The sequence below is a fragment of the Mus pahari genome, chromosome 7 (assembly GCF_900095145.1).
Source record: "Mus pahari chromosome 7, PAHARI_EIJ_v1.1, whole genome shotgun sequence".
NCBI lineage: Eukaryota > Metazoa > Chordata > Mammalia > Rodentia > Muridae > Mus > Mus pahari.
The window spans coordinates 24,410,665-24,435,799 of NC_034596.1; positions in this window are offsets into that span (position 1 = coordinate 24,410,665).

Genomic DNA, 25,135 nt, shown 5'->3' on the forward strand with positions numbered 1-25,135 from the left:
TTTTCTTTCTTCCTGTTTTCTCTCTCTCTTTACTCTGTCTTTTTCTCTTCTTCACCCTCCTCCCTTTCTTCTTCCTCCTCTCTGGCTGTTTTAACTCCTCCTCTTCCTCCTCCTCCTTTTCCTTCTCTTCCTCCTCCTCCTCCTCCTCCTCCTCCTCCTCCTCCTCTTCCTTTTGCTTCTCTTCCTCCCTCCTCTTCCTCCTCCTCCTCCTCCTCTGTTCTCTTCCTTCCACTTCCTCCACCTCTTCTGTATATGGAAGGTAGAGTTTTAAAGGTGAAGCAGAGAAAATGCTGTATATGAGCAAGGAGTTGACAGAGTCCTCCTACTGATGCCAGGAGGATGCTTGGGACTGCAGTGCTTTGTAGGAATGCACAGGTGCTCCTTGGCACAGAGCTGCCGGAGGTAAAAACTGTGATGCACTTTTGGTTGTCTGAGTTATGGAGAAAGAAGGTGAGACGTGGGGTCTACACAGCTGCCAGCATAGTAACAGGCCTGGGATCAAGCCAGACCTGGCTCTAACAAAGATGCTCAATTTCTCTATAACTACATGTAGATGAGGATGGGTTAAAGGTCCACAGGGATGTCTCAAAGTTAATATCATATCTAAATATATAATCATATTCATTCAACCCCTTATCTCACCAGAGCTGACCTATGCTAACTGTGCACTGTGCATCATGTGCTCTTTAAATGTGTATAAATGTAACCTGCACTCCACATTTCGCCCAGCTCTTCTGCAGTCACACAGCAAGACTGTCCAGTACGCATGAGTGCACTACCCAGGCTGGGGCAAGTCCTCCTTCCCTCCCTCCTTTTCCTTTGTCCTTCCCACATGACCAAACTTACTAATGTATTTTACCTGCTTTTCCGGGGCATCTCTAATTAAAGAGCAAAAGGCCCTGATAACCTGAGGGCTTGCCTTGGTCTGGCTGTTTGGAGGCCACAGTCACACCATTGCCCAATGTGACACAGTGACTCTGAGCATATCCCCAAAGGAGCAAAGGATACCTATCATGCAAGTGTCTGCTCTGGTGGAATCCATCAATAATGTAATTGTTTCTATTTGATCCCAGGGCCAGATGGCAAGCTCCTGACATGCAACTCTTTCCTCCTAGAATTCTTTGGTCCCAAGCCACAGTGAATGACCCACCAAGAGATCTGTACCTGTCAGCTCACAGGCACTATTGCAGATGAGCCCATCTTTCCAGGTTGGCTGCAGCCAGGAATGCTGCTCAAAGAGGAATGGACAGTGGCTGCCCAGAACAGATGCTACATTGGAAAGCAACCATTCTCATTGCCTAAAGTTGCCAGAGCTCCACTGGGCACAAGAGTCGGGCCACAACACACACACAAGCTAGGGGCTCTGAACCCCTTATAGGTAACCAGATGTGCAGGGAATGAGAGATCAAAGGCTGCTCTCCAGATGTCCCCTGCTGAGGGTGAGCAGCTGGTGCAGAAGTGTCCCCTTTGGCAACTGCTGGGATTCTGTACCACTGCTGGCTCAGGAGGTGGCTGGCAGGAAAGGCTCCAGAAGAGACATTAAAGGGAAATTTGGGCCTCAGTGTGATGCTAAGCTGACAGCTCTATGAACTACCTAACATTTCATCAATGCTGTTTGTAATATGACAGAAGATGATGACTATTCTGCTATGATGCACCTCAGCATATGTCCCCCATGTGTGGCTTCTGGCCAATGCCAGGACAAGAGTCAGTTTGTTACCATAGCTTCCCAACCAGGATGGAAAATCTCACATACCCCATAGCCTCCACTCCTATTTGGAACGGGAATGTGGCCTTTGGCTTTCCTCCAGTTTCTTGATCCTTACTTCCAAGTTGTCCCCCTCTAACACAACTTGAAACTCAAAATTACTGGGCAGCAGAACTGGGCTGCTGAATCCAAAGACAGTTAAAAGTGTGTGTGAGTGTGTATGTATTTGTGCCTATGAAGATGTGTGTACTAGATTCATCTATATATAATTAATATATTCACAATACAAATATTCTCATGGACATGTACACAAGTGACATGCGTACCTGCTATTGTTCTTTTAGAGCCCATCTACCATCTAACTTCTCCCTTCTCTATTTCCCCTGCTCCTATCTCCCTTACCCCCTTCTCCCTGTCTGGTTGGTGTCTGGTATGAGTGGAGGAGGCCAGAAGGAGTGACAGAGGTCCTGAAGCTGCCCAAGGTGACAGTTACTCGTAGCAGATAGCATCTGTATGTTATGAAGTAGAGTGTTGCCATCCTCATCATTACCGTCACCCAGACCCATGTCTCTCCAGTGCCGTTTGAAAGGATGCAGGAGGCTTGCTGTCTCCACGGTGAGAAGCAAGCCTTCAGGAAGCTGGTTTGCCTTCTCCTTCTGAACTCTCTCTAACTGAATTATCTTATGTCATTATAATGCTTTCCTAACAATAATCTTGGTGCAAAAGAGTTTTGCATCAACTTTGCGAGAAGAAAACATTTTTGTCTCCATACTTTGCTCTAAAATTAAATAAAACGAACAACAAACAAACCACAGCTTGAGCTTCACTCATTCAAAAACACAAAATTCAAAATCTGAGAGCATTTGAGAGCTGCTGTGGTTCCACAAGTGGAAAGCTGCTCACTTGGTCTCAGATGACGGACTGTAGTCAGAATGCAGGTGCATTCAAACTCCTGTGCAAATCACCTCCAGGCTATGTGTACAAAGTGTGTGTGAGAGACGTAAATAAAATTTGTCTTGAGACTGGGATCCTATTCCTAAGATGTCTCATTATGTATATGCAAATATTCCAAAATCTAAAATAAAAATAAAAATAAATCTGAAGTGCTTCTAGTTCCAAGCATTTAGGATAAGAAAGCAATCTGTACTAGCTAGTGTGTTTACTTCATGTTAGTCACTCTTAAAAATACGAGTTTACCTAATCCTTTTAACAATCCTATGGGATAGGTCCTTGTATCCTTTTTACAGAAGGGAAACTGAGTTATGCAGTAGTTAAGCAGCTCCATTGAGGTCTAGTAAGTGCTCAGACCATGCTTTTGATTTGATGGTCTGGCTCACAGTCTGTGTTTCTATCAGCTTCCCTCGTCTTTCAAGAAAAAATTCCCTATTATACCATTTCCAGAAGCATAGTTGTGTAGCAGTGACTTTTCTATTGTTGTAACAAAGCATTTCAACTAAAACAACTGACGAGCGCTCACATCCTCAACTGTAAGCATGAAGCAGAGAGGACAATTAGAAATGATAGAGTCATTAAATTCTCAAAGTCTACTCCCAGTGATGCACTTCATCCAGCAAGGCCATGTCCCCTTAAACGACACTATCAACTTGGGACCTTGCATTCCAATGTCTGAGACTATGGACATTCTCATTCGAACTATCACAGACCTCACTGACCTGGCATTCCTGCATGGTCTGATCAAGCTCAAAAGCCAGGGTGGTTCCCTGGGTGACCAGCTCTATCTAACAATGTGCTTCTGGTCAGATGAAAGGTCCGAAAAGAGCACAATGCATGTTCATAGTTATAGGGAGAACCTATGTACCATGACATCTGATACATGTGTTCTGGTTTAACCACAGTCACAGGGCAAGGAACCATGATAACTAAGAAAGGTGCAGGGAAAAAAAGACCACAGTGGTTTAGTCTGCTCACTAGGTGTCAATTAGCAGGGCAGATGGTTACCTGTGTTTGGCTGTGTGGATTCTCATACAACCCCATGGAGTGGGATCCCCTGCTTCCTCCTCTATGATTAGAAAACAGTCATAGAGATCTATAGGTTGCTCTTGAAGGGTTGTCCGGAAACAGGTAAGGGTCAGATCTGAGGAACCTCAGGCTCCCATGCCCTCGCTGTCTCAGCATCCTAGATGGACAATGTGGATGATGGGTCTGGGAGCTGGTAAACACGCTATCCTGTAGTCAACTCAAACGTGATCTCCTGGGCCACTTTATGCCCACCTCTGCTTTATAAACAATGACACAATGGGGAAAGCTGGAAAGAGAAGTGCTTGCACCCTCCGTGGCTGACTCAATCGTTTCTACAAGTGCCCTGTATTTATAGCTGGAGCGGGAACGCGAACAGCAGCTGCTAGCTGTTATTTCGAAGAACTTCAGGCTTCCGACCAAAATAGTCTCTGAACTTCTGAAACTCCCAATTCTAACAGTCTCGAGGAGGAGTCAACCAATATCCTAGAATTTGAGAGGCTATTTTTAGCCTTGAGATAAACCGTGCTCTCCCCACTACCCCTTAGCCACTCTGCCCATTGTGCTGGAGGGGAACATAGGGGTGGTCATATGCAAGGATAGGAACCACAGAGCCATTAAGAAGGAAGAAAGGTCTGGAAAGAATTTATGAGGTAAAAAATTATTCCATTGAATCAAGGAACAGTTTACAATATGTTCGTCAATTTAGAGGCATAGGAAGGCTGTTTCTAAGCTTCACAAAGTTGTTTATTAAAATAGCTATGGCCCATATGCATACTGCATGTCTGCATCCTCTGTCTGAATATATTAAGCCTGGTAAGTTTTATGCCTTATTCATCCCTTCCTTCTTGTATGGAAAGCTGTGCTGAGGTGAGGATGAAGATAGATGCTGAGCCTCCCACCCCCACCCCCAGCCCCACCTCCAGCCCTCTATCTGCTACCCTTAACCAAAAACTTCAGCATCTTCATCTTGGTCCTTCTTCCTCTGTACTTTCAACTCCTTTCCACTTTCAACTCTGCTGTGCTGGGATTTCAGACCTGCCCTCCCCACTGCTGGGTCCTAGCTCACATCACCGTTTCTCCTATCTGCATCCCTGAGTCAGCTTCTGCCTGTCACTTCTTTTCCATCCTTGGTCTTTCTCCATGTCTGTTGTCCCTAAAACCAGTAATTATGGTGATAGCTGGTGTTGGTTGATTTTGTCCTGTGAGGACCAGAACTTCTTTGTGGCAAAGATGCCTCAACTAGGCCTTGGGAATGACTCTCTCCACTGTGCTAGTGTGGACGAAGTGTTGGTGGAGAATTCCCATGCCACATCGCTGCTGAGAGGAGGGCTTTTCATTTAAGTTAGACATTTACATTTTACCTTTAAAAAGGATGGCAAGAGATGGCAGTGGTGGAGCTGGGAATCAGCACCTCTTGCTGTTAGATTCCCAGAGTACCTTGCACTGGTCACCATTCTTAGACCCCATGTTTGGACTCATGTTAGATTTCTTTAGCTGTTTAATCACATTGAGTTTCTCCCTGAAAGCCCCAAGATCCAGAAATCTGGTGATTCTGAAGATGCCTAACTCATCTGTTCCAAAAAAAAAAAAAAAAAAAAAAAAGTTTTATGGTGTCCCAACATGCCCAGAATGAAACCCTAGCATCGTTCCAGTGCTGGGCATCTTGCCTAGCTCAAGTCTCCAAGGTAAGATTGGACAGACACCTGCTGGGCTCATTTAATGGACCAGTGGTTTGAAGCTTAGATAAACTAAATGGATCTACAAAACTGTCCGGTTATAAGCAGAGTGCAGCAAAGCCTTTACTCTGCCTTCCCCTTCAGGGGAGACCTGCTCTCCTTCCCTCTCTAGCTCAATCCCAGAAGCCCACGTCTCTGATTCGCTCTGAGAAAGATCATCTTCAGAGGCCCTGAGAAACACCAACCTCCTCTTTCCTATTAAATGCAGTAGGTGTCAGATGGTTCCAAGCTGGAGACCCTTGAAAGTTGGCTTTAATATCAAGCTACTTGTTCAATTCATATAGCATCTTTGAAGACTGGGTAAATCTTTTTAATGATTATGGATAGCACCGATGACAGAGCAATCACAGAGGAAATTGTTCAGCATGGTCTAATTTGGGGGTGATACAGTCTAGGTGTCCCAAAGTGATACAGCCCAGGAGTCTCGATCAGGTTCCTTTTCTCTGCCAGATAATATTTAAAAGGCAGAAGACATCTGTAGTGCAGCAGTCAACATCAGAGAAGTCTCAAGCACCACAAACAGAACCATCAGTTACAGAAGGGCGTTTGTTGCGGGGCAAGGAAGCTCCTTCGGCAGACACATGGAGAAAAAGGCCTTCAGCAAAGCTGGTGTGCTGTGAGGTGGAATAACTGGAAATCCAGACCGGGGTGTTTAAAGAGTTGGAGGAGTCTTTCTTCCCAATTCTAGGGTTGGTCAGTTTCAAGACAGGATGGTTGATTGATCTGCAACTGCCAGCATGTCCTGAGCAGGCCTTACACTTGTTGAGCATTTCCATCAGCAGGGGCCTGCTCCTGGGAAACAAAGTTGGCAGGATTTTGTCTCAAGTCAAGATGTTGAATCAGCTGGCCATCTTGGAAATTTACTGCCTTCATCACCTAGCCTCTGTCTGTCTACCACGGAGTCTGTCTAACTCCCAGTCTTTCAGGGTTATGTGGACAGATAGCAAAATCTCACTGTGACCATCAAATATTGGTCCCCCAGGAGTAAAAGGGCACCATGAAATTCTCCCACACTCCTAGCCATTCATTTTCCTCTCTCTGATAGCTTATTTGCATAAAAGAAGACTTCACGGGGACCAGGACTGGGAACAAAATGGGCCGTGTCTCACTCAGTCTGCTCCTGCCAAATCATCTGTAAATTATAGTCCATTGCTGTCTTTTCATTAATTGCACATATTCTTTTGCATTTGGCTGCAAATTCCATCACTTTGGCCAAAAAATGTGTGTACTTCTGCAGCAACACAAAGTAAGCACTTTGAAAGGACAAGCAGTTCAGAAAGAGGAGGTAATTTCGCCAAGAAACCCAAGTGTTGGAGGAGGTAGAGCCCAACTGCATAAAACTCAGTCATCTTCTAGCCTTAGGTAATCAGGTAAATAGAAATCGGCTATGGGAGCTTAGACCAGATGTGCCCAGTAGCTCTCAGCTCCCTTCTTCAGGCTCTCCTGGCCCCATGATAGGCTTATTTCCTTCTCTTCTCCTCTCCTTCTCTTCTCCTCTCCTTCTCTTCATGAGCAGATGATGCAACAAAACCTTCTTTACCTAAGAATGTAAATTTCCTTCATCCTGTCCTTGAATAGACTTGCATAGTCTTTGAGCTCCCTAAGCACTTGCATTATAACTTCTCAGTGTGAAAGGCCTGACTCTGAGTTCTTTCTGTTTAGTACCAATTTATTATGGCCACTGTTGTCTTCATCCTGTTTGTCCAAAATGCCAACTACAAACCCTAGTGAATGTTCTCAAGAATTCACGGATAGAGTCAAGGTCAGGTGTCAGACTCACTGTGCCTTCTAGTGTACCTCCTTTAATTAGGAATGCTGTCGAGGTTCTATCTTGACGAATGTTATCTATCTACCTTCATTGGAAGATTCCCAAGGATTGGTAGGATAAACAAGCTTCTCCCGGAACCTCTCCGTCTATCCCTCCATCTCTCTCTTCTCCTGATTCTCGTGTGTGTGTGTGTGTGTGTGTGTGTGTGTGTGTTTTCTTTTTTGCCTTAGTCTTGTGTATCTTAGGCTGCCCTCAAACTTAGTATGTATCCTAGATGACCTCAAACTTCTGATCCTCTTGACAGTCTTTAGTCTGCACAAAAGCACCACCATACCTGATTCAAACACTGCTGTGGATCAAACCCATGACTTCATGCATGCTAGGCAAGTCTTCTACGGCTGAGCTCCAGCCCCTGAGTTCCTCTTTTAAAAAAGGCTTTGGATTTCATTTCTGTTCTTATTAAGTCTCTTGGAGCTTCCTCATTGGCAGTGAGACATGGTTAGAGTGTTCTAAAGCCATACTTTACTGCTGTCTATGATGTGTAAGATTATATGCTAATGATAAAAGCAGAAAAAATAGCTAATGGTTTCTACTTTTGAGAACAAAACTGAGAGATGCGACTCAATTTCCTCATGATCGAGCAACGTCTAAGTACCCAGGGGGATTGAGCCATTGCTTGTGTGCTCTCTCTCAAACTCCTCAGGTTATCTGTGCTTTTCTTGTTGGAAAAGGATTAGATCTACAGTCACCAAAAGCCAAATACAAGCCCTCTGGTTCACAGCTCTAGTGAATCCAGAAGAGGGTTGGCTTTTCCCCCTTCCATTTAAGCAAACCATTCATGTTACTCAGGATTAGCAGACTGGAAATATCTGCAGGATATTATTTCCCCACATTAAATCGTATAATTATATGTATTTTAATGGAAAGTTAATTTGTGATTTCTAAGTAATCAACACCCTGTTGTGCAATGGCTTTGGGACTCACCACACATGCATGCTTTCTCTTGACACAGTGTTCTTCCCGGTGACTCTGGCAGCCCACTCTTAGCCTTGTCAAGACCTACCTGGCTAATAAAGGCAATGCCGTGTTTACACGTTTGGCTTTTCATCCACTTCAGAAAGATCAGATTTGTGACTGCGAGCTGAATTCAGGCTTCTCCGATGTGCTGGGTCTTGACAGCCTACCAAGGAAGCAAGCTTGTGGAAAAAGCTGGTGTACACAAAACTCCCTGTGCTTTGGTCTGAGCAGACATTCTCTAATAAAGAATTCCTCAGACCCCTTCCCTTGGGCACTGCGCTTTTCCATTCTATTGCTACTGTCTTCTTTGATTATTTCTAGGTTAGCCTTCCTGAAGACCATCCTATGGTACATAGAGAGTTTAAATGGGAAGCAGTTACATTTTGAATTCTGGGCAAAGAGGATTTAACATGGCATTGAGAACCTCTGGGAGAAGATCAAAGGATATCTGCTGGCAGATACTAGATCCCGAGACCTTGGCCAGATGGAGGACATGGAACACAGAACTGTTCCCAGAGGCTTCCTAGGAATCCTTAGGGATGCGCCAGTGTCTAAGAAGGCAGCTTGTAGGAGTGGCCTGGTACTTATGAGAAGCCTTAGGGAGCCCACATGGGCTCTAGGGTCTGGCTGCTGACTGAAGATAAACCAGGAGCTTCTTTCTCTCATCTGCTTCTAGAGCCACCAGGGTTTCTCCTTTGGGGAAACCCTAGGGGTACCCAAGAATGCCATTCTCCTCAGCACTCTTTTCCTGCATGGGAAGGGGTGAAGACAAGCATCAGCTACCTGTCATCCCCCTCCCCCTGCCTCACGCACAAAACAAATCCTGTCACTCAGGACCTCACTCCTTACCTTCAGTGTCACAGGCTTATCTTACACTTCTTAAAGAGCCAGTCTAGACCTTGTCTTTCGTAGCAAGGCCCTCGTGGTGCCTTCATGCTTCCCTCATTGAGCTTATTATGATTTGTGATTATTAATTTGTTGATTTGATATTTTTATGGATCTTTATACTACTGTACATGTTTCCTTGGGATAGGTGTTCAGCTTGCTCCTTGCTACTATTTATCTAATTTCTAGCATACTTGAATAAATTCTAATTTAAATTTGTACCAATAGAAGACTAATGGGAGAGGGAAAAAAGTAGGGGGTATGGGAGAATATGCTCATGTTATAATATGTATCTGAATGAAAATATTGGTACCATGTAGCTATTTGAAAATAGAATACATTTCTTATTCTGAGCTATTCTAGGATTCCTCTTTATCATCTACAATATAATTATATCTAAAAAATAACATAAAGACCAAACATCAATTACTTACAAGACACTCTTCTATATAAATATATTAAAGTATGGAGGTATTAAAGAGAATATGATTCCTACCTTGTCTCCAACCATAATCCAAATTTTACCCAAGTCAATTTTATGCCTGCTTCCCACTTATGCCTGACATTGCCCTTTTATCTCATAGGAAAAAATAATATGTGGTTTAGTTTGTGTTTTTATAATAAACACGTGTTATTGATGTCACTTATGCATGGCTCAGATTTTCTTTTAGCTTCTAAGTTTGTGAATGACATGAGCTGAGCTAAGCTGAGAGGTTGATTATCTTTGTGTTATCTGACATGAATAGGCTACTGTCTACCCTAAGCACCAACACAGGGGCTATGGACTACTACTACAGACTTTACTTCAGTCGGCTTCACCTAAATCTTGACCTGAGGGAAAATACAGTGTGTAAATCTCCTTTGAGTTTGCACAACACAGAAATATTACACTTCAAATCTTATCTATTCTCCTTGTACAAAGGGGGTGTTGCTAAAAATCTGTCCCCATTCCAATGTAATATTGTAGTGTATATCCACCAGGTTAGAAGTCTATCTAGTTAAGAGAGGGGTTTTAATTAAGGAACATAAAATTTAAATGGGTTGGAAAATGTCAACATGGCTTCCTATTTTGAGCCCAACACAGATGATAGAACAAGAGAGTATAAATGAAAATTAAAGAAAAACAAATTTCGAGCAGATGTCAGTGTTTCTCCGTCTTTTATCCATGCAGAGAAGCACGGATGTGTGTGAAATGTCTTACCAGGCAAGATAGCTAAGGCAGAAAGGGGGAGGTCATTAAATAAGCAATTAAATTACAAATAGATAGTAGATACGACAAGCTGTGGTGAACCAAATGGTCTTTCTCTTGTCCCATATTTGGATGTTTGGAAATGAAATGAAATCTTTGAACTCCCAAAGCACTGGATCTGTAGACTACACAAAGAAAACTCGTAGACATTCCAGAGCTGTTGCTTTTATGCCACACGTGTGAGCTGGGAGAGTGTCATCTTAGAGATTTTTCACGTTGGAAAATTTCCACTCAAACACATGTACTCCGGGATAAAACTTGAAGTGTGAAAACATTCTGTTCCAAGAAAGCCAAGGCATGACAGCTAATGAACGCGCTCTGAAACGATTGTAGATGTGGCCAGAGTTACGTCTATTGCATTCATTAATGCTAAGACTGAGTCAGATATTTAGCTAATTGCCCTTAATGTTCTAGTTGAAATCAGTAATATATTGCCAACCCCCCACTATACCTGAAGCTTTATTGTTAGGTTAAAAAGCATCTTCAAATGTGTTGCGTGCCTTGTATCTAAAAGATTTCCGTCCCATGTTCAACCTTTAATCAATAGCTTTCAAATATTGGCACAGAGATATATTTTGGCTATGGGAGTGGGTGCTTCAGTTACCTGGAGGGCAATAAGAGCTGATATCCATACCTTACACACCACTCGTGGGGCAATCTCTATGTCTCTTCTCTCTAAGTTTAGCTGAAGCAAAACCAAGAGGAGAAATGGGCAGTAATTAAAAGAACTTCATTTTCCTTCTCAAGAAAGAATAGATTGCTCTTAAGCCTGAGTCCCTCACTACAGCCAGGTCCTTGTCATTACTTACAGATAGATAAGTTCTTGTATACGCATATACTCTGCATAGGGAAGGGGTCCTCACAGCCTAGCCCTGCAGGTGTCAAAAAGAATCCACAACAGCCTTGCTCCAGCACCTGGGGTTCTGACAGTCAGAAAGGCATTTGCAGTTGCAGAGTCCCACCAGGTTGCCAGGCGGTGACAGCAGGTGCCACAGTTGCAGGTCGTGCTCCAGAAGGAACGCCAGCCTCATTCTGTGACCATGGCACAGCACAAACACAGCAATTCCCACACTCTCATCACTCAAAGACCACCATGACCATCAGGCCAAGAGTTGTGCTCTAAATGGGCCCCTCAAAGTTCTTATGTAGGGAGTCTAATCCCCAACACAACAGTGTTGAGGGGCGGGGTCTAATCCCAGGTGCTCAGATCCTGAGGGTGATGGCTGTTTCCATGCCAGCATGGATATAATTATCCTTCAAGGGGGTCCTGTGAAGGGACTCAGCCACCTCCACATTCTTCTCACCCTCTTCTTGCCCTTCTTCTTTGTCTCTGTGGCTCTGGACAGATGTGGGATCCTCAGCCCCGTCTCTCAGGCTCAGGAAATCTGGGATAGCAGCACAAAACAAAGGCCCCAGACGTCCCCAGAGATCACCTGAGACAGTTCTGCTCTATAATGAGACTGCTTCCTTTTCACAAGTGTGACCTTGCTCCACGGTGAAGGAGAGTCTCATCTTCTTCAGGGCAGACAGCACATTTATTTGTCATCTGTTAGCAACTTCTCTTTGGTGTGATGTGTAAAACATGTATGTGTCTGGGTGTGTGCAGATGTCTGTGTGAGTGCACACTCATGAGTTTGGGTGTTTTTGGAGGCCAGAGGTTGACATTGCATATCATCTTCAATCTATCCTACATATCTATCTGTCTGCCTGTCTATTTGTCTGTCTGTCTGTCTGCCTGTCTATCTACCTACCTATCAATCTCTCTATCTCTCTATATATATATATTTCTTTCTTTCTATCTTTCTTTCTTTCTTTCTTTCTTTCTTTCTTTCTTTCTTTCTTTCTTTCTTTCTTTCTTTCTTTGTATCTATCTATCAATCTTTCTATCTATCTATCTGTCATCTATCTATCTTTGAGACAGGGCCTCATTATATAGCTCTGGCTGGCTGAAGCTTGCTATGTACATCAGGCTGGCTTGGAAATCACAGAGATCTGTCTTTCAATTACTGGAATTAAAAATATGTTTACCCTTTTTTTTTTGAGACATTGTCTCTCACTGAACCTGGGGCTGGTGGACTCCACAAAATTAATTGGCCAGAAAGCCCCATGGATCCTCTTGTCTGACTTCCAAGCACCAGAATTGCATAATACAGATGTGGACATAGGGGAATCAACTCCTCGTGACTGTGGGGCAAGCACTTTACTACTCCCCAGCACTTGAGCCACATTCCCAGGCCTGCAGTGCATTGAAGAGTCATCTATGAAAGCCCCACTCACAGTCTGAATGTGTAAGTGGTTGTCAGCAATGTGACACTGAGATATACAGATACCATTTTTTTTTCCAGTCCTCATGGTAGCTGCTAGTACCCATTTTTAATGTGTGTCTAGGTGAACCCCAAAGTATCAGGAAAAGTATCAAAAGTATCAAAAGCAAATGCAAAATTGTTCAAGGAGTGGAACTTTACTAAGCAAAGAGGATGGCTCTCTAAAGCTCTTTGAGCAGGATACAGTTGTTTATTCAGTACAAAAGTGGGGAGTAAGTTAATGAGCCAGGATATACTAAGAGCTAAGCATAAGAGATGTGTGTACAAATTCGAATGGAAGGCATAACAAAATGGCCCCAACACATCCCAGAGGCTTCCCCACTGAGTGCCAATCTCCACTGTTCAGGCCAAATTGACTTTGAATGTACTTTTACTGATCAAAAGTATTTTATGTTTCTAAAATTAAAACACAATTTTAAGTGCCAGGATAAGAGTCAGTTTTCCTAATAAACATATAAGACATCCATCTACCTCCACAAAGGTTGTCTAAAACTCAAGTGACCTGCTGTGCCTTGTGATAAAGCAGAGACGACAAGCAACAGGTGCGCAGGGCATGCTTCTCTTTGATTATGTAATTTTCTTATCAAAAAACCTTTTGAGGGAGTCAGGGCCAGAGCTCAGAAGCTAAGAGCCCTTGTTGTGTAAGCATACAGACCTGAGTTCTAATACCTAGCACCTATGTAGCCAGGAGTGGCTGTGCACGCCTGTAATGCTAGTGCTGTGAGACAGGATCGTTAGGGCTTGCTGGCTCCTGACTGCCAGTCTACCTCCAGGCTCAGTGAGAGACCCTGCCTCAGGCGAACAAGACAGAGTGTAGATAGAGCACGGTACCCAGCTTACTCTGGCCTCCTTTCTCGGTCCCTCCCCTGGGCTACCTGAAGCCGCAGCACCTTAAAAGATGGCACCTGTTGGCTATGGAGCTTGTGGTAAACAATTTGGTGGTGATATGTTCCCACTCTTCTGGTTGGCTGAGGCCGCGCGCTTGGTGAAGTGATATAGCCTGCCACGATTGGAGTGGATAAGAGTATAAAAGGGCTTTTATCCCAGGGCTCGGGGGAATACAGATGGAGATGAAGAGGGAGATGATGAAGATTGTTCAAGGTTCCTGAATAAACTGCTGTCAGAAGAACTGGTGGTTGTGTCTTCCTTGCTGATCGAGGGGGCACACAAAACTCACCCACATACACACATTCTCTCTCTCTCTCTCTCTCTCTCTCTCTCTCTCTCTCTCTCTCTCTCTCTCTCTCTTACACACACACATACACACACACCACAAATGTGGGGAACACACATGTGGAATCACACATGTTCACATACATGGGGACACACACCAAAACAGAAAAATGAATGGCAAAAATACTCCTTAATAGCAAAGCTACTGGGGATTGATACTGTCAGATGAAATCTCAGAAATGACAGCAAACTGGTACAGAGATGCACATCTTAAGGAAGCTGCAGATGATATTCTTGTAGGGGGAGTGTCAAGAAAAATTGTCCAGAGGGGTCATATAATCCTGAAGAACAGAGGAAACGAATTCCTGGGTGAACGACGGCATTATGTGCTTGAAGAAATCACAACTTAAGAGCAATTCTGCGAGTCCCAGTAGATGTTCAATATAGTGGTTCACAGTGCTAATTTGAATGTGGTTTCCAATGAACCAAAAGTAATGCAGATTTGATGTGACTACTACAGCAGCCAGGCTGCAGTGTAAGTGGAACAGAAAGGCAAAGGGATCACATGATGATGCCCTATAAAACCAGGAGCAGTTAAGAGCCAAACCATAGGTTGTGAAAACAATATTTGTGTGAGTATTCCTAGATCTCAGCGTCTTTCTTTTATTGACCATTAATTAAGTCTATTGAATCAGGAGTGGAGAGAGTGGGGGTGTCTCTAGGACCCTCCCTAGTATCAGAGTGATGAACTGAGAGAGAGGCTAGGAGGCTATTTGGTGCAGCACAGTTTAGTATCCAGAAGTGCTTCAAACTTTGAGGGTCTGACCCTGAGTCCTTTGATTTTAGGCATTTTTAAGTATGGAACAGCCTGGTGAAAATAATTTTTGTGATGATGATTAACTCAATCCTGCATGCACAACAAAGCATACCTAGGTCTCTTTGAAGAACAAAGTAACAGAGTAACAAAGGCAGATCAGACAAGACTACAATTGAAACTCTTCATAAAGTTCTCATAGGTAGGTTCTACAGATGGACTAAGAAAAACAAGTTTACAAGGAGGATCTGGAGGAGTGTTGGAGTGTTCAGTGCTGGAAGTCTTTGGCCACACAGATTGTTCAAATATTATCAGGCCAGACAGCACACACTCCAGCCTTCTTGGGTGGAAAACGGGCTCACATTCCTTCCTTTGAAGGAGCAACCTTGTGTGCCACACATCCCAGCTTCCTGTGCATCTCCGTGAGCACACCTCCACGCTCCTTACAGCTTTATAAGACTTGATTTTTCTGCTACCTGCCCTGGAAGAACAGGTCATGCTATTCTGACCAAGTTCAGTATAAAAGAAGCACTTTTAATGGCCAAAGAAGTGTAAAGGAAGCATGCTTGAGTTGAAATTTATTTTAAATTCTTCTGGTTCCCTCCCACCCCCCCCCCCCCCCCGGAGGGTGGCTCACAGACATTCGATTATTTTCTTTGCTTTCTCCATGTATCAGAATATGATCAGGAAACTCATGCATTATTATTGAGTCAGTGAATAAAACGACTAGAAAAGGAGGCTGGCGGAGAAGTATAAGGGACCCATGGCGGACCCACTAGCTTCCATCACTTTCTGAAGTTTTTCATCAACACATTTCAATTATTTTAATATCTAATCAGGTCTTACCACGGAGATGGGATAGGACAATGTCACTTAATTAAAAAAATTCAATCAAATTAAAAATAAGAGAAAGGGAAGGAAGTAGAGGAAGAAGGAAATGATAGAAGGAAAAACCATCTATATTTCCTAGATCTATCTAGAGTTTTCTTTTTTTCTTTTCGTCATTCATTTCAAAATAAATAAATAAATAGATAGATAGATAGATAGATAGATAGATAAATGTACTTAATCTAACCCAAGAAATTATTCTTGTGGTGTACAGATCTCTAGCCAGCCCTAACATGGCACACATAGCTCTGGCAGGCCTTGCCCTTCTCCCTCATTCCCTCTGACTTGCTAAAACCCATAGATTACAGTCCTAACCTAGGTCCTCAAGGTCTCTCCCCTTATTTGGCTAATTCCTCTTTCTGAGGTTGACCACCAAGGTCCAGCTATCAGGGTATTAAAGTCCAGCAATCAAAAAAACCCCTTTAGTTCACCTACTTAACATTCTCAATTAAACGTAACCATCGTACCCTAACAGGGTTTCCAGCATTTGCCTGTAGGCCGCACCTGTCTGCTCTGTCTCCGGAGACAGTTCTTTGTCCTCTGGGATGAATACCTCTTTACCTCTCCCTTGCTCCCTCTCCTTGCTCCTTCTTTTATCGCCTGTCTTTGTCCCTTTACCCTACCCTCTGTCCATCTGGGGCAAATAAATCTCCTTCACAATGAGAACTTGACCTTGGGGACCCTTAGTCGACTCTGAGGTTCCTACATGTGACAACAACTCAGGTCTGAATTATCATCATTTCATTAAAAAAAAAAAAAAAACCAAGTCAACAGGTTTTAATTATATGCATGCTTTAGTGTGTTTGAAAGCTATTTATTGAAATATGATTAAATAAACACTTGAGCATATGAACCACTGTATTTTAAAAAGTTTAAAACAATAACCTTCAGCCATCCTCCTGTAGCAATAGCAGTAGCTCTGTCATAGTTTGAGGTGCAAACGTCCCAATCAGTGTTTCTAAAATCATACTCTTGACAGTACCTGTGTTTCATTTTTTTTTCTTGTAGTATAAATATATCCATTTTCTGATAAGGATATATTATTTCAGCATATTAGAGAAAGAAGTTAAATTAATGAAACAGCTTTCTTGTGGAGACTTCTTAACCAATATGTTACAATTAAAATGTAAAACATTTCATGTGTCTGAGCATGAAGTGACTTCTGCTGGTACTGTTGTGGGATACTATGGAACCTTTGAGACCATGCCTTGTCTAGCAGACCAGAGTCACTGGGGCTTGGTCTCAAAGCTCATACCCACGCCTGGTGCTATCAGAGCACTTTCTCATTTCCAAGGTGCGGACAGGACATGCCACAAGCTCCTTAAACCACGGACAGAGCTGCCCCCATGGCCATGCCATCTCTTCCATGATGGTTCACCATTGTGAGCCAAGATGCATCTCTCTTATGTGCCTTTTGTCAACTAGTTTGTTATTGTGATCAAAGTGTCCCTTATAGTTGTCAAAATCTCTTTGAAATGTTGGGAGACCAGGTCTCACCATGTCACACTTTCTGTTGTGCTTGTGAGACCCTCCCTCGCGGTGACCAGCCTTTGGTGCTGTGTGATGATGTCATAGTAACTTAGGCTATTGTCTTACGATGCAGGGTTTTCTAGATAACTCTTTGCTGTAGGGTTATATAGGTCCTCATGTGGGTACCAAGCATTTATCATGGCCTCGCTTTCAGGTACAGGGAATGGAATAAGACATTAAAACATCATGAAGCCAATGGCACTGAATTTAGATTGAGGTAAATAAAGACTTCTTCCAAGAGGAGTTCACAACCACAGGAAAAACAGGGCCTCAGAAGGAGAAAGGTTCCCACCAAGACTTGCAGACCAGTTGGGGAATGAGGTCCTATAAAGGACCAGACATGCTTAGAGGAGGGGAATTTGTATTTGTTTCTTTCCAGTTTAGTGTCATTGAAAAAAAAAAAAAAAAGTCCATCTTCCTTTAAAAAAAAAAAAAAAAAAACCAAAAATCAAAAAAAAAAAAAAAAAAATGTGATGCAGATGAAAAAATAATTAAGCTAAGTTAGGGCACGTGGTGTTCTTCGCCAGATACACACACACACAGAGATGAGTAAATTGGAGAGAAATGATTCAGTGTAACCTAGCTCTGAGGAATGAGCACGCTCACCAATTTCTCTTTCCAGAAATGAGAAAAAGACATTTCTGAAACTCTAGTAAATGATCCAGTGAGCGAAAAATTGCTCATTGAGAGATATGACTGCAGTGAAAACCGAGAGAGAGAGAGAGAGAGAGAGAGAGAGAGAGAGAGAGAGANAGAGAGAGAGAGAGAGAGAGAGAGAGAGAGAGAGAGAGAGAGAGAGAGAGAGAGAGAAAAGAGTGAAACATCACAGAGAGCCAGCCCAGGCTTGCGGGGGTGGGCAATGCTCCACAGGCAGCTCTGCACCTCTGCAGACGCCTCCACATGCAGCAGACTGGAGGGTGGGCTCACAGCAGCCCCAGCCTCTGCTGATGGCAGTCAAAGTGCCAGGAAACAGGAAGCAGCTGTTCTTCCCCGATGATAGAAAGTAAGGAGAAAGGAACCAGGAAGCATCTCAGTCAGTAACAGTGCTGAAAAGTAAGGAGGAGGGTCCAGTGGTCTTACTCAATGGGCTTCTCCTGGGATGAAGCGTCTGAACGCGGGGGACGCCAGGGAGTCACCAGGTAAGGTCGGCCATAGCCATTCTTCTAGACTCTGGAAACGTGGCTGGATGTATAGCTGAGACAGGTTCTCAATCCTCCGTCAGACACTCAAGCACCCAGACGGAAGGATGAGAGGGTCTCACTCATCAAATGACTTTAGAATCCAGGAAGAAGCACAGGTTTCATGACACATCCTCTCTGACTTATCCTCTTGAGCACCTTGGCTCTCAGCATATGAAGTACCACGAGGACACTGGACTAGGTGATGGAGTTGTCATTCATATATAGAACATTTGTCCCACACTCTGCTGTGTGGATTAGCATTTTGGTGCTATGACATATATCTGAGAGGAGCGGTTAAAGGGAAGAATGGTTTGTCTTGGCCCCTAGCTTCAGGGACTTCAGCCTTGCTTCAGCCATCATTTCGGGGCGGAGGAGAGCGACGCACCATGACTGTGATTCTGTGACAGAAGAGATCTCAAAATACACGACAGCTGCAGAGACAGCAAACAGAAAGGGGTCAGGGATGGAGAGTTAGCTCAGTGGTTAAGAGGACTGGCTGCTCTCTTCCTGAGGACCGGGGTTCAATTCCCAGCACCTGCATGGCAGCTCACAACTGTCTGTGACTCCAGTTCCAGAGGATCTGACACCATCTCACAGACATACATGAAGATAAAACATCAAAGCACATAAAACAAGAATAAACAAATCATTAAAAAAGAAAGAATTAAACCAAGAAAGGGGTCAAGCCAAGTTTTCACCCTTAAGACACCTTCCACTCTTCCTCCTGGGCTTTTAGCACCTCTCAAATTAGAAAACCTGCTGAGAGAAAAGGGTTTAACATATCCACCCATGAAAGCCTCGCCACCCTCTTGTTGGTCCCCCCATACTTTAAAGAGTTGGGTCAGGCACATGTATTTTCCCAAACCTTGGCATGGGCACACCACTGTCAGACCTGTTCCTCTTGGCCAGTCCCTTCCTCTGCCTTCTTGCTGGACAGTATTGGGAAACAGTTAAAAGATTCATGCACCCAGGTAGCTCATCCACAACACATCTCAAACTCTGATAATGCGATAAGCTCCATTTTTATTTTATATGTTTTAAAGACATTTTTTCTATCGATACTGTTCACAATTTAATTACAATAATTAACATAGTTTTCCAATATTATTTTTTTGCCTTTGATTACATGCCTAAAATGTTGCAGCTGTGTTTACCTATATGCCTTTTGTCTTGAGCTTCATTTAAAATGAGAAGTAAATATCATTTTTATATATAGCTTTCCACTTGCTTTGTGAACTATTTTCATAATACCCCAATTTAGCCGCAAACATCCTCTGCTGCGTTCAGCTCTCCCCAATTAGGGTTAGAGTGGGACAGGAATCAGCGAAAGACATCAGTTCCCTGGCCCCCAGCAAGCGATGTTTCCAAGTACTAGGAAAATAAATATATTTTTTTTCTTTATAAAAACAATGTAGATAATTTGTAGTCATATTTGGCTACCCATAGCTTTGCAGGCAAAATGGAACAAAACAAAAATCCTTTTTGGCGACTCTACCTCAAGGGAGGGAGGAAGAAAACAAGTTACTGACCAGAAGCCAATTTCATCTTGACTGTTCAAAAGAAAAGAAGAAAAAAAAAAAGCCTTTTAAGGACCACATGGCACAATTAAACAGCAGGTCAGTGCGTCAGGCTGCTGCTGATTTGAGAGCTGTGCTGGGCTGGGGCTGGCTGTGGTTCCTGCTCACACTACAGGAAGGAAGGAAGGATCCTGAAATGATGGCAGGAACATAGGTCCTGAATATAGATTCTTAGGAGCCAGTTTAAACACACACAGAGACCAAGAAGTGTTTGGGCTGTTGACCAAGGTCATGTTGGAGACTTCCAGGGAACTTTGAAGGGGTGTTGAAATGTAAATGTGGAAGACAAGTCTGCATAATGTGTTTTTTGGGAAGTCTTCTGTGTCAGTTACTTGTCCAGTTGCCAGAATAGAACACCCAACCAAGGCAACTCTGGGATGGAAGGGTTTATTCTGGCTCCCAATTCAAGGGAACTTAAACCTGGTGGTGTGGGGAGCTATGGAGACAGGAGTGTGGGGTGACGGCTCACATTACATTTGTAGTCGGGAATCAGAAAGTGATGGTACAGCTCACTTTCTACTTTTTATTCAACCAAGGACCCCAGTACACAGAATGGTGATAGCCAAAGTAGGATGGGCCTTCCAATGTCAACTAATGTATTCTAGAAACTTTCTCACAGACATGCCCAGAGGTTTATCTCCTGAGAGATTCTAGATGCTGTTACCTGGACACGAGTAACCATCACAACTAGGCATGGAACGTTTCCGTTCTTAATCTAGATGAGTATTTCAAAGGCACTGTGTATCTACCACTGTGGTGGATCAATGGATGGCTTCAGAATAAACACTTAAATGGAAGCAGAGCCTGGGGAGCAGGGGTTCTCAACCCGTGGGTTGCGATCCCTCTGGGGGTCGCATACCAGGCTTCCTGTATATCAGATGTTTACATTACAATTCACAACAGTGGCAAAATTACAGTTATGAAGCAACAAGGAAATAATTGTATGGTTGTGGGTCACCACACCATGAGGGACTGCATTAAAGGGTCTCGGCACTAGGAAGGTTGAGAACCACAGTCTTAGAGAGTATGGTGTGTGGTCTGTGGAGTGTGGATAGTATGGAAGCAGTGAAGAGGAAGAAATGGGGCTGGAGAAGAAACCAAGGGTGAATGGCAGCAGGATTTCCAGGTCACTTTGGTACCTCCTGGCTTTTAGCAGAGACGTGCAAGATGCACTCATGCACGCATGCACGCGCGCGCGCACAAACACACACACACACACAAATGTACATTCACACATACTTACACATACATACACACAAACATACACACACACACACACACACACAAACACCCTTCTTCTTACTGCCTTTAATGCCTTTTGGTGTGTGTGTGGTGGGCGTATTTAATTAGTGCTGTTTGCGTGCACATGGGTTGAGGATTATTTACTTGATCCAAGGAAATTTTCCAAAGATGACATGACTGAGGAGTATGTCTTTACCTTACCCCACCCAGCAACCTATCTCCTCAGGGATAGATGGGCCTTGTGAATCCTTCCCTTGCCCATCATGGAATGTTGAAGGACCCGTCCTGTGACCCTAGATGCTGTGAGTTCTTGGGTGCAGTATCTGTGCCATGTGCCAGCATTTTGGCAATTCATCACTGTGTGATGGGGATTATATGGATTTAAAAGAGAGAATTCTGCAGAGGGTTTTATTGTGCTCGCTCATTGAAGCAATTTCTATAACTGGTCACACAATTGTACCTGAGCTGGGAGAGAGTCCTCTGACAGAACGCATACTATCAACCGACTACCTAAAGCACCCCTTTTGGTCGACCTGGTTAAGAACATGCCTCAGGTAGCAGAAAACTCCTTGACCATCAAGACAGTGCAAAGACCTAATTTGTGATACTGCAGGATGCTTCTTGGGTGAACGTCATTGTGAATTTGGCTGTTTTCATTTCATCCTGGTAGTAGTGTCACAGATATAAGTAGAAACATTCAAAACTGCTGACTGTGCAAAAAGCCTCAGAAATCACCCTGAAGCAAAAGTGTATTGGATGAGCGGGGGCTCTAGCTTCGTTCTGGACTGTTAACCTCATGCCATGCATAGTACCCTGGGTTCAATTCCCAGCATGCAAAAGGAAGCCTATAATAGGATTGAATTCTTACAGAATCGTAAGTGTTTCCCAGCCCTTCTCAGTGTCAAAGAGCATAGTTCAAAGTTTCAAACCACACACTGGTGCTATAATGGAGCTGAATTTGTAAGGCTCAACGCAGTTCATCATACTGACATAAAAGACTCAGTATTGATAGCTTACTGCGCACACCCTTCGTGTGACTTAACGTCTCCTTCTTACTCTCCAGAAAATCTGTCCTTTTAACATTTACCTTTGAACTATTTAGGGTTGTAATATTTGCATTACATAATGTATTATTTACTTGCACAATTTAAACCATTGCAGCTCTTTTGAATTTAGCCTGGTGGTTCTCTTCCACTCCTGTAATGGCATAAAATGTATCAAATCAGTTTGAGAATCAAAGCCTGTCTGTAGCCATAGCACCCTGAAATCATACGGTCTTGTCAGATCTCAGAAGCTAAGTGGGGAGAGACAAGGTAGTGTTTGGATAGGAAAATAAATTGGGTCACATCAAAAGAGATAGTATGTCAACCTATTATTGTGAAAAAATACTTCGATATTCAGAACTAGTAATAACGAAGAAATAAAAGGCATGCATGCGTGCAAACAATACACTCAACAGAGGTTTGAGCATTGCTTTCTCTTCAACTGATATTTTTAACTAACATCTTTTAATTCCATGATAAATATTATATGGAATTTAAATAGCTTTATTTCTTTTCGTCTGTGGAGCTCATAAATAGTAAAAGGCTACAATTGGGGCTTTGTGGATAAAGTGTTTGCTGTACAAGGGTGAGAATCAGAAGTTTTATCCCCAGCCCCCACAGTACAGCCCAGGGTGGTGTTTTATGTCTGTAACCACAGTGCCAGGGAGGCAGAAACATCTGGATCTCCAGGGCTTTCTGGCCAGCCAGTCTAGCCTAACGCACTAGCTCTGCGTTCAGAAAGCAATCCTGACTCACAAAAAGAAAACAAAAAATGGTGGCACACTGTTGAAGAAAACACTTTGTGTCCATCCATGCTCCGTAGCATGTGCCTATAATCCCAGTGCTGGGAGATGAAGAGGAAGATCCCTAGGGCTTGCCGCAGATTCATTAAGGGGACCCTGTTGGAAAATATAAGGTGGAAGTAAGCAGACAGCTCTTTTGGACCTCTGGCCTAAGCATGCACACACATGCACACCACACAAAGACGGTTTTTCAGTACTTTTCCTGGTTCACCATTTCCCACCCACTGGACATTTCAGACCCTTTGTATCACTCAGCACTGAAAAGGCTGCATGACAGCAATAATAAACTGAAATTCTCAGTGTTCACACAGAGCACTGCTTTCCTGCCCTCTCTTACCAACACCCTTTGAAGGCAGATCCGGCTCAGTTCTACCCTCTTGCCAGGAGAGCCTGGGTCCAAAGCACCCACCATCTCCCGGCTGCACAGAGGCCAATGTATTTCCTGGCAGTGTCCCCTGGGTGAGACTGAAGGACTGGATAGTTCTGAGTGCTTACTCGGGAGTAGCTGTTTGGGTTCCTTATGTTCACATTGAATCGTCCAAAAATAGTCTGAATGGTTAACCCAGTGCAGAAGGGACCTGGAGAAGAGAATCCAGATGCAACGGTGGAAGGCTGGACGGTGAGGAATCCAACAGAAAGGTTGGAAGCCTAGGAAAGCACCTTCTCCAAATGGAGACATCTTGTTCCCTCTCACTGTGTGCCCCTCTTTCTTTTCTTCCTTTGCTGCTATCCTTTCTTTCTCTCTTATTTCAGTGTCAGGCTGACTTAATGGAAGCTGGGCTCTGGGCATCCTCAGAATTGACCAGCCTACCCCCCACTTCTTGTGCCACAGAATATTCCATAAAGACAGGTTCATAGTTGTTTGGTAGAATTTAGAAACATTATGACATGAATTTGAGACCTCTTCAGGGGCACATATATTACTGTGGCCTGAATATTTGAGCCCCTAAAAGAATCAGAGGGACTTCCACCATGCACATGTGCACATACATACAAGTAAATTATAAATAGATAGATAGATAAATAGATAGATAGATAGATAGATAGATAGATAGATAGATAGATAGATAGATAGATAGATAGATAGATAGATGAGGTAAAAGTCCTTATATATTAAAGTTCTATGGCACAACATATGAAGATGTGAAGGCATTACCTAACCCATGAAGTCGAAGCCCTCATTTGATGGGATTAGTGAATTTAGCAAAAAGGCCAGAGACAGCTTGTTACCACGTTACCAACAAGGCCATCAGTGGTCCAGGAAGCAGCCCCCATTTCTCTGCTTTCACCCTTTCACCTGTTGAGGGGCATACACTTTCACTTAGAATAGTGCGCTATTGACCTGGTTGACTTTGTATGATGTTTGGAAAAAGGAGATTGATCAGCGGGTCCTCTTTACTTTGAGAATTAAAAAAAAAAGTTAGAGATTCCTTGAAATCTTTTGCTAACTTCTGCAAATTAGCCCTTTACTTCTAAAATAAAGGATGCAGTATGCCAGATGGTATTGCAGGTTTCAAGTGAGCGTTCTCAGCGTAAGAGGTTGGAAGCACTGGTGTCCAAAGGGAAGAGACATGACCAGTGCCTTCCACCAGTCGAGTGAGAGCTGGGCTAAGGACTATGGTGTTTCAACTCAGAGTCTCTACTACCTTACCCAGGGCTTGACTCCCTGAGGGGCCAGTCATTACATTCATGGTAGAGCTGGTGCTCACGGTAGAGCAAATACACGCTGGCCTTCTCCTGTGTGTGATAGTCACGCACTCACCTAGTTTTTTCATAGAGTTCTTGTAGGCAAGTGCTGTGGTTGTTTCCATTTAACAAACGAGAAAGGGCAACGGCAGGAAGTTCCCTATGTTGAGCAGAGACAGGGACATAGGCAGTCTGCTTTGAAAGTCTGTATGTTCTTCTATGTTGTTTTCCTTATACTTCCAGAAACTCTGCTTTGTCTTGTCTCCATTCCAACTTAGCAACATATTACATTATGTTCTCAAATGTTTACCATAAGGAAGTTCTTGGTGCAACTGCCAGTTCTGGCTTCAGACCTCCTTTCAGCTTTAATAGGATGGTGGAATCCTAATTGACGGGAAAACAGCACAGAGTGTAGCGGTACCTTTAAACTGTTCTCTGAGAACTGTTTTAGCTTTTGTTATATAAAGGACAATGGCTTCCGTTTGGTTTGCTCAATGAGCAGAAGAACCTAAAGTGTGCAGAAGTGCACAT